This window comes from Argiope bruennichi, chromosome X1 (genome assembly GCF_947563725.1).
Source record: "Argiope bruennichi chromosome X1, qqArgBrue1.1, whole genome shotgun sequence".
NCBI classification, from domain to species: domain Eukaryota; kingdom Metazoa; phylum Arthropoda; class Arachnida; order Araneae; family Araneidae; genus Argiope; species Argiope bruennichi.
The window spans coordinates 14,580,028-14,594,716 of record NC_079162.1 but is presented as its reverse complement, the minus strand read 5'-3'; the positions used below and the strand labels follow the sequence as shown (position 1 = coordinate 14,594,716).

Genomic DNA, 14,689 nt, shown 5'->3' with positions numbered 1-14,689 from the left:
CGTGATTGCACATAACTTTTACTAAGAAAAATGAATAAAATGAAAGAGGTCATTCATTCTAGAAAATAACGATAATTTACACTGAAAACTAGTTGAAGTGGAAAAATAATTAGAAAAATGAAGCAATTAAAATGTGTAAAAGGGAAATCAAATTCAGGCTATTAACATTCATTATGGTAAATAAGTTGAGTAGCTTAATCGCTACTTTATCTCGAATTTTAAAAATATTTGACAAGCCTTTCGCCTAGCAGTATAAATACAATGCAACTTCTTTCATAGAAATGTTTGCCAAAGATTATCGACGGGAGTAGGAATCATAATAAAGAACGAATTGTTTATTTGTTGCCAATGTTTTACTGAATTGGATTGTTGGATGTTTCTATGGGAGTGCCAAAACATATCACTTGCGAGTAAATAAACAAAGAATCAGCAAATAAAATTACTATACAAAAGTTAATATACTAAATTAGCAGATATTTAACTATTTCTTCGAATTATGAAAAATTAATTAAATCGAACTTTTAGATATCAATAACAACGGTATCTTCTGAAAGTGACATCGACTTCATTGATCCAGATGATTCAAATTTAATATTTTCCCACACTTTCTAATATTATTATGTATTATATTATTATTTTATTCATTCACTAGAGAAATAGGGAAAAAAATCAATACCACTCATACTGCCTATAATAAAACATAAAATGACGCTCATTTTTTCTTTTTAATCTTGCAAAATGTTTTCTTTAAACTCACTTTATAATATAAGGTTTTCCTCAATAAAAAGATGTTTAAAACTGCAGCGATTTTCTGTCAAATCATAGTGTGCATAGTGTTTTTTATAGTGCAAAGGATGGCACTATTCAGACAAAAATATTAATCTACTATTAGAAGATGATGTCTCTTTAGGTAAAGAAGGATTCAAAAGTATAGACGGTCTGGAACAGGATGTATATTTGGTATAAATTTTGTTTCCTAATTATTTGCATAATTCAAACAGGGTTCCCCTCCCCAAATGGAACTATTTTCTTAACTATTGCAATTACATATATACTTCCAACTCCATAATTTCATCAAATGAGATAAGCAAATGTACAAGAACACTTTGGCTTTTGTCGGTGGAAGATAATTAGAAAAAATTAAATCGTTAAGCGGTTTTCTCACACAGAAAAATTTGAAGGAACAAAATATTTTTCTTACACTCATCTAGAACACAAAGTTACCAGCTTCCATCTGTAAAACTTGCTGAGATATTAAAAGACAATTTTACTGGCGCAGAACAATTTCCCATACTTCTGACCGGTGTATGAGCAAGACTTTCTCAATAATTTTCAAGGATAATATTATAATTAAACTTCCCCTATAAACAGCATCCTACAAAGCACACGAATGAACGGATTGCAGCGAAATTTGATGTATAGACTATACACGAGATGCGCTGGCGGAATTTCGAAAAAATTTTAATTCCAAAATGTTCACCAGAATGTGCCTTTTCCGGAAAAACATTAAATTTTACACAATAAACCACCTAAACGGAAAACAGAAACAATATTAACAATTCATAACAAGTATTATAAGTAATAAAATATAAAACCGGGAAAAGCTGTCAATTCTAAGAAAAAAATATCAGATTTACATGCTTGCGAAGAAGAGGAAGCTTTATGTGAAACAGGTTAGGGTATGAAACGTTTGCAGTTATTGTCATGTTTCATGTCGATGTTCCGGTTGTAATCTATGACGGTATCTTTAGCTGAACGTGCGTTATTGATGAAGCTGTTTTACAAAAACAAGGGAAATGCTTCTGATGCAGTTTCTTGAATTTTGTCGTGTAAAGAACCTACGATTGGGACCAATGTCTACTAAAGGTATCCGGGCCATGATTAAGAGATTTGACATTCGGAACTCAACCTGAAACAGGCCGTAAACCTGTCACACCGATACTTGTTGATGCCGTCAAGGAAGCTATTGCCGCACAGGCATCAGAGTTTGAGGGCAGTAGCGCACTTGCAGTTTCTCGTAAGACAGGCTATTCTTACAGCACCGTCCGAAAAGTGCTCAGAAACATAATGCACTACTTCCCATACAAGACCCACCGTACCCAAGAACTGCTTAATAGGGACAATCCACAACGTCTTTCATTCGCAGTCAGTTTTTTTCGACAGAATGGCTATTGATCTGTAATGGCCTTGGAATATGCTGTAGAACGACAAGGCTCATTTCTACTGCAATGGCACAATCAACACACAGTATTGCTGCATTTGGGCTAAGGAAAATCCGCATGCTGAAATTTCCCTACATTCTCCAAAGGTGACTGTCTGGTGTGGATTCAAGGCATCATTTATCCTTGGGTCATTCTCTTTTGAGGAAATAACTGCACCTGGTCCTATCACATGTTCCGTTACGGGCCGTCGGTACCATGACATGCTGCAGACGTTTATTGCGCCGGAACTACAGCAAAGGCGGGTCCTTACATCGACCGTTTTCATGCCGGTTGGTGCGTTCTCACATATCCACGCGTCCAAGAAGGCGCTATTGCTCCAACACTTCACAGATTAATCACTTCTTTCGTAATCCATGATCACCACGTTCGCCAGATCTAAATCCGTGCGATTTCTGGTTATGGAGTCTCTTAAAATCTCTGGTGTATCGTGGAATTATCGCGACGTTGAATGACTTCAAGAACTCCATAACGCTTCATGTGCGAAGCATCACAAATGATCAGTTACGATCTACTGTTGAACACACTGTCCACCGACTTGAAATTTTGCAAGGTGAATGAGGGTAGTCACATGAAGCACCTTTCCCTACATCGTTCTGGACACGATTAACAACTGCTCCTCTTGTGCAATTTCTTCCTAATTTATTCTGGAAAAAAAAACCAACAACAAAAAACTGAACAGTTTTTTTTTTTTTCAAAGAGTGTACTGTTATTTTTTCCTTACCTTTACTTAATGTGGTTCTATGACAATGTGACCATAAACTAGTCAATAAATGTTAATATTGTTTATGTATTTTTCCATTTTGGTCGTTTATTGTGTTAAATTTAATGTTTTTCCAAAAAAGCGTCCTCTGGTGGACATTTTGGAATGATTTTTTTTTTAAAATCACGTGAGCGTATCTCGTGTATAGTTTATATAGAAACTTTCGTTGCAATTCGTCCACCCGCTTGCGTTGTAGGCTATTATTTATAGGGGAAGTTTAATTATAACCACCCTGTACATATATCTAATGAAAGATTATTAAAAGGGCAGAATCAGTAAATGACACATATATTAGTTTTCATTCAATTTTAAAAAGTGGTCAGAAAACATTAATTAAAGTTCTTAAAAACTTGTTCAAACTGATCATCTTTGACACCTAAATAAAGTTGCATTCTTTTGATGATACTTGAGCATATGATGATAGTTCAGAGTTCATCATCGGCGACTTAAGGACAAGTTTTTTGAATTCATTGGTAAAAATATACAGAGCATGTACTGACAAAGGCAATTTATCCCTCAGTTCAGGCATAAGGCCAAAACTAACTGAATATATCTAATATAACTGAATATATATAACTGAATGTACAAAATGTAACCAGCCAAAGAATTTCTAAAAATGCCACGCCGAATATTTATAGAAAATTGCAACTGATGATGAAAATCTTGTACGAAGAACGGATTTCGTCGTTCCAAAATGACAATCTTTAAGAAGAATATTTCTTTAACTAATAAAGCCTCATTCGTCTGTCCAAATCGAATTTTTCGGAAAAGGAGGATTTGATTTTTTTGGAAAGTAGGTCACAATTGTAAAATTCTGAGCTTCGATCGTATAATAATCCATGCAACTGTTATATCAGTCCTTGGACAATATGGATATTGCACGGATGTCAGTTATTATATTGAAATATCTCTACACTGTCGGTTTTCGAACGTTGAGTTCTGGATTAATTGTTCGTATCCTAGCTTCAGGGCAACTTACAAAAATAAATCAAAATGTATATTTTTGCATCGCATGTATAACACCTCATCCACCCCGTTCCTTTTCAGGAAAGTAAGAAGTAGTCTCTAAAATGTTCTGTATGCTTCACAGGAGGATGCCGGAAATTTGGCAAACAGCTTTTGCATTCTTCTACGAATAGGCTGACATAGCGATTACATACATCATAAATCATTTGTCTACCAAAACGTTCCTGTTAACTGAAATATATCTTTCTTTTAGATTGCATACAACTGTGAGTAAAGAAATTTATTTTCTTGCACAGCATTTCAGTACGTCTCTTAAGATATCTTAAATATTAAGTTCCTTGATTTTCTTTTCAATTCTTTATAAAATTCATGTTGCAGCTGTTGATTTATCAAAATGAACAACATTATGTTTACTTTAAATAAATCTGCATATCGGAAATAAATATCTTTCTCTAAATTTGTGATTAATCCCTCTAAATTTAAAACTTATATATCTTCAAATTTTATGGATAGAAATGTGAAACTTCGCATAAGCATAAATGAATGTAAGAAATATTTTACTAATTGATATTTATACACAAAATGATACGCATTTATTATGCAATGAAAAATGAACTTCATTCGTCGACATTACATTCAAAGACCATTGTGGGTCACGTTCCATTTGTACCAGCACCCATGTAAAAAAGTTTTTGTCTTCCATATGTATCTGCTGGTGATAAATGGTGAAATGCCTGTATCTTGCATGGATAGATGCAGATTTCCGTGCAGAATGCATCGAACCGACGATTCCGCATACCCCTTATTCTTCCAGTTTCATTAACAATGCTACTTCCTGTTGATTTCTTGAATTCCAATTCACCATTGATACTTTTTACAGCAAGGACACAACAACTGTCTGCAGCATGAACAACCTTTCAATCTCCCAATCCAAATCAAATCTTAAATCCTCAAATCTAAACAATTAATTGAATACTGAAATCAATATCCCATTCATTGAAATAAGGAGGCTTTTTGCGACTTCGGTCTTTTCTCAATGCGAAACTTTCGCAACATGCAGTTATTATATATTTTATGTAATCTATTAAAGCCTGTAAATTAAAAATAGTGAATAATTCTGAGAAATAATGCACTCTATTTCCAGATTCCTGAATGAAACGTGGCTGGAAATAATAGTGAATTTATTATTCTTGTCGAAAATTTTAATCACAAACTCTCGATATTGTAACCATAGAATGCTGTCGGAATCGAATGATGAATCCATTTCCAGCCAGGTGTTTTACTATTAAAATAATTTACATTAAACGTCTCAGTATGATGCTTAAACGCCATCTTTCGGTTATTTTTAGATTCATTTTTTTCTTACACAAGAAAAAAATCCTATGTCCCTTTGATCATATTCGCACAAACCGAAATTTTTCCGAACATTATTTGTTTATATTATAAATTTTTAAAATTTGCACGAATTTATAAGGCACTTTTTTTTATTCTGAAAAACGCAATATGTAAGCTTCATTTTTCATTTCTCATGAATTTTAAAACGAAATTAAATTAACGAATTAGCGAATTTTACTTTGCCTTTGTTACTTTAACAAATTCAAATTTTCATTCAAGATCTTTGTATAGTATGCATTATTCCCCAAAATAATGAACTGCTTTTAATTTACAAGTTTTGATAGATTACATAAAATAGATTAAATCTATTTACTGTTGAATGAATTTTTATTAGGAAAAAATATTAAATTTTTGCATTTTCAATTTCAGTTATTCATCATATATTCGGTGTTTATTGAGAAGTTGAATTACAATTTTAGGAGCATAATTTTCTTTAAATATATAAATATTTGTTTTATAAAACTGAGGAAATATTTTGTTGTATGTATATTTGAGAAATTAAATGTAAATCTCTTTTTAGGTGCTTCAAGTCAATTCTATTTGAAGAGGAAGCAACTGCGATCCAAAATATAACATTTGAGATCTTTCTTTGGTAAGTTATTGAAACTTAAATGGAATTCAATTTTCTGAAAAAATTAAAAAATGAAATTTAAAAACATATATCGTAAATCATTTGAAGTACACTCGATAATCAATAATTGAACTGTAAATGAGAAATTCATCTTTTCTGCCGATGTATTTTGTTGACTCATTCAACAGAATCTCCTTTCTCTTTTATTGCTACGTATAGTTTCATTTTTCAACCGAATAATTCTTCATGTCATTAAAATAATACTCGAGAGGCTTTAAAAGCATATTTTCTGTAGCCTTCTCAAGAGAATTATTATAACGAAAAATTTCTTCACATTTTTTAATAAAATATTTTAATCAATTGCATAGTAAACAATATTTATCGGAGCTGAGGGATTTCAAAAATTTCTTATTTAAAGTTAAATACAATTTCAAAACATTCTTATTATTAAAAATTGTAATTTTATTAAATGAACGACAACAATTAATGTATATTTCTAAGCACAGCATATATATTACTATGCAAGCAACAATAATTAATCCTAACAACATAATAGAAAAATATTAATAGTTTCACTAATATTTAGCTAAAATGATACTTTTGAATCTTCATATCTGAAATGAAACAGAAGAGGGTATCTAATTATAGTTAAACTAGTCAACGTGATGAAAATACTTATAGGATTCAAAACCAGCTACTTTAAGTAATATTTGTCAGTATCAAATTTTCCTGAAATATATTTAGCGCACATATCGAGTTACTGAAACTACAGAAATTTTGATTCAGGTAAGCTTGATATTCAGTATTTTAATGATAATTCTTTGGGCGCTTTCAAGGTAAGTAACTATGCTTTATTGAGTGAATGAGAAAAATATGTTATTAATGATGCTGTGTTTCTAATCAATAAATGAAACATCTATTGAAATGCCGCATAATATTTTCATTTCAAAGAGTAGAAGCTACGTAAATAATTGAGGATCCTGAAGAAATACGTTTATTTTAAATAATTATAATGTTTTAAATCCATGTTTCTGTTTACATCTGACAAAAAAAAAAAAAGAGTTCGATTTTCATTTTAAAATTTGCAATTTTTTCAAAATATTGGAAATAAAGACTTTTAAGAGTAGAAAGTCGATATTGTACTGCTCATTCCAGTTCCAATAACAAATTCTTTAAGTATAAGAAATACAATCTAAGCCTTAAATATACTGCCCATGTAGAAATAAAGTATAATATTGAAATATAAAAGATGTCATAGAGCGGAACTCATCGATAGAATTCTTCCCTTATAGTCCATAATTAATGTATTTAGTAAGACATTTGATAGTATATCCGATTATTTGAAAATTCATTCTCTTGTCTGTAACAATCCTTTGTATTCTTTCTAGAATAATTCTTTTTCTATATGCAATTAATTATCTGTCAGTCATAAGAAGACCAGTTCGATATCGAATTTATAGACTATATTGTTACTGATCTTTTGCATATCCAACATGTAGTTTCAAATATGTTTTCAACAACCATTTAAATATAAGCAGTTTCTATGGAAGAAAAGTTGAAATTTAGGTATATTAGGTTAGTAGAAACTTGAAACTTAAAAAATTTCTCTTTTTCTTATCCTACTGTAATATATAAGACAATCCCAATGAAAATGGGAATATGCTTCGTATTCCAATCGAATCAAATGTATTCATTTTCAGCTGTAATACGCTTCTGAACAAAAATTAAGCAATAAACACAAAAAGACGGGGTACACATGAAAAATGGTGAATTAAAACACACAATTTTCATGATAGACAGAGGTTACATTGCCGAATGTAAATGAGTAACCAAAATTAACATAAAACGCAATCCCGCAGTCACACCACAACACCTTAAAAAGGTTACCGGACGTATGCTTCAGTTCACAAACAGCCATAATTCCACGAAATACGACATAACCAAAGTAGAAAGCATGAGTAGAAGCACGATGAGATGCGTTGAAGGACTGTCGGTATGTTGCAATTGGTGCAAGACAATCTGCTGTTGCTGGAGAGCTGAATGCGCCTCGTAGTGGCCTCCATAGATTGCGGAACTATTATCAAAGGAATCGAAATGCCAATAGAAGATATAGGTTTGGCAGCCGGTGAATCATGACATCGTCAGACGCTAGCTACCTGTTGCAATGTGCCAGATGTCGGCCACTAGCAGCGCAACAGTTGGCATCGCAGTTCTCAGTGCTACATGAAAGCTGATTGTTTGCACGACGACCTGTCGTTTGGATGTCTTTTACCCTAGTGCACTTCAAAGCGCGGTTGCATTGAGACCGTGAACATCGCAGTTGGACACTAGAGCACACAATTATCAATGGTCTCTTTACCGATGAGTCTCGATCTGACATCCAGAACGATTCCCTCAGGGCAAGGATATGGCGAGAGCCGGGGACACGTTATCAGGCTTCAGACATTGTCGAAAGAGACCATTACAGAGGTGGTGGTTTACTTGTCTGCGCAGGAATAGCAATGAACGTCCACTCCTACATCCATGTTTCGACTTTGGATTCCGTCACAGATGTCCGATACCTCGACGAAATCCTACGCCCATTTGTGGCCCTGTTATCGCTGTAATGGGTACTGACACGATATTTATGGACAGTAACGCCTACTCGCACAGAGCGCGATTCGTACGAGTTATCTGGAGAGAAACCATTTCACAGATAACGTGGCCTGCTAAATCACCAGTCCTGAATCCCATAGATCATGTGTAAGATATGTTGAGAAGATGGATTTGCAGAACGTTGTGTGCCGCCAGGCACCCTCTACGAACTCCAACGAGCCTTATTACAGGAATAGGCATTACTGTTACAACAAACGATCTACGACATCATTGCCAGTATGCTTCACCTTTGTCAAGATTCCAATTCAGTTAGAGGGTATCATATCCGTTATTAGGACGGGGTTCACATGGCATATTCTGCTTTCCAGTTTGTCTTGCCGTGCCGTGACGACCGTAATATATGTATTTTGGTTTCTCTTTGCTTTGTTGTTTGATATGTGGTCTAGTAATGTTACACCTACCTCGTGCACAACTTTCAAGCATATCCATTAAATAGTTTTTATTTTATTTCGATTTTGAATATTTTGCTTATTTTTTGAACAGAAGTGTAATTTTGACAATTTAAAGAATTGCTCGTAACTTATAATGTTTAGTTTTGAAATTTTTCAGAATAATTCTTATTTAAAGATCGAATATTTATTTTTTTAAGAGTGGAAGTACTAGAACTATCGATATATAATGAAAAAAAAATATTTTATCACCATATTTTTAAAAAATTCAAAATTTGTTTTCAGCTTTTATTTTAATGTTGTATAATTCAAATTTAAATGTTTTTTTCTCGTATATTGTCTGTAGATTCTACTTGTTTAAAAACTGCGATGACTGAAGGTTAATGAGTCAAAACATCTGGTAACAAGCTATAAAAAATGTCTGAATATCTTAATCTCCTATTCCATGTGACTAAATCTTACTAAGTTATTGAGAAAAGACTAAATCTTACTGCGTTATTTCTTTGCTCTTTAACTGATCAAATTTATCGAGTCAAGTTTATTTCCATTCATTTTTACTCAGATTTATTAATTATTTAAATTAAACATATGCAATTCTTATAGCTAGTTACATGATTTTTGCAACAAAATTTGATTTAAATATTTCAATCCATTTAATAATGTCATTCGATTGCAGAAGGTTTTTCTAAATTCATATTATGATAAAATTTCACAAATAAGAAACGTTTTCTTCATAAGTAACTCAAAATTTATGAATAAATTATATTTATTATTATTATTTGGCACAGACCCATCAAAATATTTTAGACTTAATTTTCACTGATTCTTTACATCTCTATTGTCCGTTTTAACTTTGCCTTCAGGCCTGTATAACTTCTTAAAAGCTGATGTTCCAGTAATCATTAGAATACCCTACTCCTCGTGGTAGTAATCTAATGGGATTGTGATTACCATGCATGAGTGATAGAAGAATGTCAAGAAATCCCTCCAGAACTTATTCATTTATCCAAAGTGATAAAAAGCATTAATAATTGGTTTTCGTGTTTCTTTGGTTTTTCTGCAATATTGATTTTTGTTCTGTGGTTTTTATAGTAATATTGATTTCTTTATCAACATATTAATTAGTTGCCTGAAGAATGTTTTCTTACGAATTATAATTTTCATATACCCTCTTCATTTGAAAAATAAAGATTATTTAGATAAAAATTATTTTTCTTTATGGAAATGCCCTTAAATATAGAAATTTATTTTTATTGATACAATTGCAATATGTGACAAGAAATTGGGTCGTCGGGCTGAGCAATGAATAAAAATGTATCCCTAAAATCTTATAATGTATCAATGAATGAAACAGCTTCTTATTATATATTCGGGAAGAGAGATATTTTGTTCTCTAATTTTAAAGGCTGAAATTCCTATTTTGTCCTTCACCGAATAATCCTTATAAGTTTATCAACTTTTACATATGCATCTGAATTAAAGGTGACAGATGAATGAGTTAATATTCATGTTTAATTTCATTTTAATTTTCGAAAAAGTTTTTGTTGAATCTAAGCTAATTACTAAATGGCATTACTTAGAAAAGATAGAACAATTAATTAACTATATATTCATTTGATGAAAAATGGAAATGAATGCCTGTTGGACTATATTTTTAGATTTTATAGTTTAAAAAATAGTTAAGTTTTTTGTTTGGAATGTTTCAATAACGATTTTAATTCAAAATTTGGTCTTGAAATTGTTACAGTGTCAAGGAGGCAGAAGTTACTTGAACCTTGCTTGTAAAAGGTCTTTAAACCTCCTTACAACAAATTTATATTTAGTTCCCTTCTCTTTAAAAGAATGCTCAAAAGGGGGACGATGAGAGCTTCTTGGTATTTGATCTTAATATAATTTTATCATTTGAAAGAAAAATGGGATATGATTTGGTTGCTGTTGCTGAGTAGGATTTCTAATAATATTCAACATCTTTAGCCTCAAAAAAACGTACACGACAGTTTCTGAAATGACGCAGACTTAGAGCTTGCTACTTGTTTGGACTGAATTTTTAAAGAACTCCCAACCAAGGCAACGTAAGAATGCAGTGACATCAAATTTCCCCTTGTAATGCAAACAAGAGAAATAGAAAATCAATATTTGACTGGTCATTATAGAGTCTGAAAAAAAAACCCATGAAATTTTGATTACATTAGTCTGAAGAATATTCTTAGAAAATGCATTGTCATTCTTATCCATTGATTATTTTTAGTATGCATTTGCATAGTTTTCTTTTGCATTCATTTCTTTTTATGCTTATTTTGAATTTGGGACCTATTTTGTATTTGTGAAAGAGTAACAAAAATTAATAAGATTCAGAGATTGAATAGTGTTACTTGTTTGCAAATATTTTAGTCGCATAAAAATAACTAATTGAGTTTGCGCTCTTTCAAATGAATTTTCTTTTTTACCAAAATAATTGGAAATATTTCTTTCAGTGTTTTTTTTCTCTTACGCAAAATTTACGCTAATTAGTTGCTAAAAATGGCGTCGGTATGGTAAACTTTAAATATATTTTCGATATCGTCTAATATACTAACTTACTGACATTATGATTTATAATATCAATTTCGATTGGCTTTATACTAACGGAAATTTTATCGTGTACAAGATTTATTACTGTTCTGTAGATCAAAGATCTTAGAAAGTAGCGAGATAAGGAACAATCTAAAAGGAATTTACTAAAGCAAATTTTAATGAATGAAAATGGTAATCCCTACATTTTTTCTTTTAAAACAATTTATTTACAAAATCATGCATATTAAGACTTCTTCTTCTTCTTGCGTACAGCCGGCCACTCCGCCACCACTGAACGTAGCAGTATCCCGCATATTAAGACTATCTCTAAAATAAAAGAGATATTAAATAACCCAAATGTTAATCACTATTGCTTATTGGAATTTGGTTGAAACAAATGTTTAATACAATAAATTATCTTTCACAAAAAAATAAAAGCGATGTCAGGAGGTGATTAATATTTTTGTAGCTGTGGGAAGAATATTTTATAATATAAATGAAATATTCTTTTCTTAAAATATCTGCAAAATTAAAAAATTTTCTACTTAAGTCTAGAAGTATTTGTAATTCAATACATGGCCACTAAATTCTCTAAATAATATTTATTTAGAATTTATCATTGATTTTATTGATTTATACGAACAGTAATTTCTCTATACTGGAAATATCATTTTATAAGGAATTCAAAATTTAATGATCTAGAATGAATGTATTTTAATCTCATAGTAAATATTTTAATTAGTCTACCAGAAATATGATTATACATCTTTATATGCAATTTGTCTAAATGACATCAATATAGACGGAGATAAATATTTGAGGTTATGATTATGAATAATATATCCAAAGAACATGAAAAGTTTAGAAATCTTTCTGTAATTCAGTACAGTTAAAAATAGATTTTGCGGACAAGCATAGAATTTTCTATAATTATTAGAACGTAAAGGAATTACTGTAATATATATTTAACTAATTTTCCTTAGCATCTATTACATTAGTTACGACCCATTTAACCATTATTAAAGAAAGATTATCGCTTGTAATGCTGTCGGGCCACTAAAATTACTCGCCTTTTAAAAAGAAAACGAACAAAAATTAATGATAAATCGAATGGAAAATAGCCGATTTTTTAAAAAGATCATAATTTTAAATTATTTGAAGTTATCTTTGCTCATTCCTTTCGTATTATACGTAAACATATTTAACAAATTGCTTTGAGCAGAAAGTAATATCTTCCTATTTTAATTAAATTTAAAGTAATTCATTTGAAGCACAGTTTCGGATTTTTTTTATCGTATTAATGTGGAACTAATGTTTTATAAAAGTTTAAAATTATATTAGCATTAAAACATACGAAAGCACACTTTCAAATTAAAAGTTTTCATTAGCTATTTATGGAAATAACGAGTTTCCTTTATAGATATTATAAGCCTCTTATCGAAAAGAATTTCATGATCTGATATGATAATAACATAAAGGAAAATGTGAATGAAACAATTTGGATAATAGCACATTCAAAATTAACTCTCGATATCTCGATCTCAAGGTATGAAATTAAAATAAACAATAGCTATTACTTTATTCGATAAGGCTTATTATTGATAAATATAGCTTTATTTTTACCTATTTACATAAATTTACTACAAATGTATTGATAAAAAATGTAAATAATAAAAAAATGTATAAATGTATAAAATAAATAAATAATAAATGTATGATACCTTATTAAAATTTGAAATTTTATTTTTTTTCTCCTATTTTTATCTCCACAATTTTGAATAGAAAATATTATTGGGAACATTTTTACAATTAAAACAAATCAAAAAATTTCAATAGTTTTAAAATTTTATTTGACTGCAACCAATTCTACATAAATGAAACTCATTCCTGTAGAATTCACTTGTTTTCAAGAAATTTCCCAAAATCTCGTTGCAAAATAGCATGCAGCATTAGGGTGCAGAACGAGCGCAGAAAAATTCTTGTGCAAGTATTAAACACAAAAATAAAATATAAAAACTTGACTACCATAAAATGCTAAAATTTTAGTTTACTTCGACATTTATTTGAAATATTAGATTCAAACTCTAATCATTTTAACCCATAGATGATTAAAAAAAACCATTGAAAAACTGAGACAAACAATTATTAAATTTCTATTCTCGGTAATCACTTCAGAAAACACACACACACTTTTATTTCTTTTTCTTTAACGTCAAAGAAATCGTATCTTATCTTAGTTATCTAATCCAGTAACTAGTAATCTTATCTAGTCCATTTATGGAATCGGCGATGATATTTCAAGTGAATTAAAGGAGCTAAAAGTTATTCTCTTATCATACTGGAGGATAACTGTCGTGTCTCTCCTGATAATGTCGTCGTTTCTCCTTGAAACGAAATTGCGTTCGTTACCTACTCCCTGTGATAGTTTACTAAATTTCAACAGCTCATAATACTTCACACCAACTAAAAAGCATAGACTTGGCATCTTGAACTTCCAGTCTGGCCTTCGACGTGGAGGCATATGTGGGTATTTCCCATGAGTTTTTGCTTTTGGAATTATCATAGTGGAACCCTTTTTTTGTCGCCGGCCACAATGCGATCTAGAAACCCCTTCCGATTCGGTCTTTGAAGTAGCTTTTAACAAACAAAGAAACGTCTTGTAACATCTCTTGGCTTCAAACTCGTACGGTAACCAATTTCCTTGGGTGAGAGGTTTTTCGAAATAACTTTCTGAATCCTCGTAATGATTTTGCCAATTCCGATGTTTGGCATGAGTTTTATCAAGTACTGCCTCCATTTCAGAATCCTTTAAAATTTTCTCTCTTACATCGCCATGTCAGTCCTCGACATCAATATCATCGCTCTTAAAACATTGAAACCACTCGCGACACGTGTTTTCACTAACATCAGACGCACCATGAGAGTATTCGATGTGCTCCTCAGCAGCAGTTTTCTTCAAATGATAGCAGAAAATCAATACATCCGGCTAATGGCAAGAATTTGGCTCGAAAACTGACACATTATTGATCGAGAATAAATTTATGATGCAAATACAAATTCATTAGTGTGGTGCTGTCATTACGTTGTCAGATGTCCAAGCTTACTGCGTGACATTTTTGATCTGTCTATTTCGACCAATAGTTACCGTTACAACTATCTATCGAAAAACGGTGAAAGC

The 14,689-nt window shown here is 31.2% G+C and overlaps 1 protein-coding gene across 2 annotated transcripts in view; it reads left to right on the top strand.

Annotated features, from left to right (window-relative positions):
* The window catches only part of LOC129958537 (teneurin-m-like), a 416,933-nt gene that overhangs the window by 17,085 nt on the left and 385,159 nt on the right, over positions 1 to 14,689 (top strand). For both annotated transcript variants that reach the window (XM_056071080.1, XM_056071079.1), the window contains exon 2: positions 5,864 to 5,935. The gene's annotated coding sequence lies outside the window, so the exon portion shown is untranslated. The remainder of the gene's footprint in view (positions 1 to 5,863; positions 5,936 to 14,689) is intronic.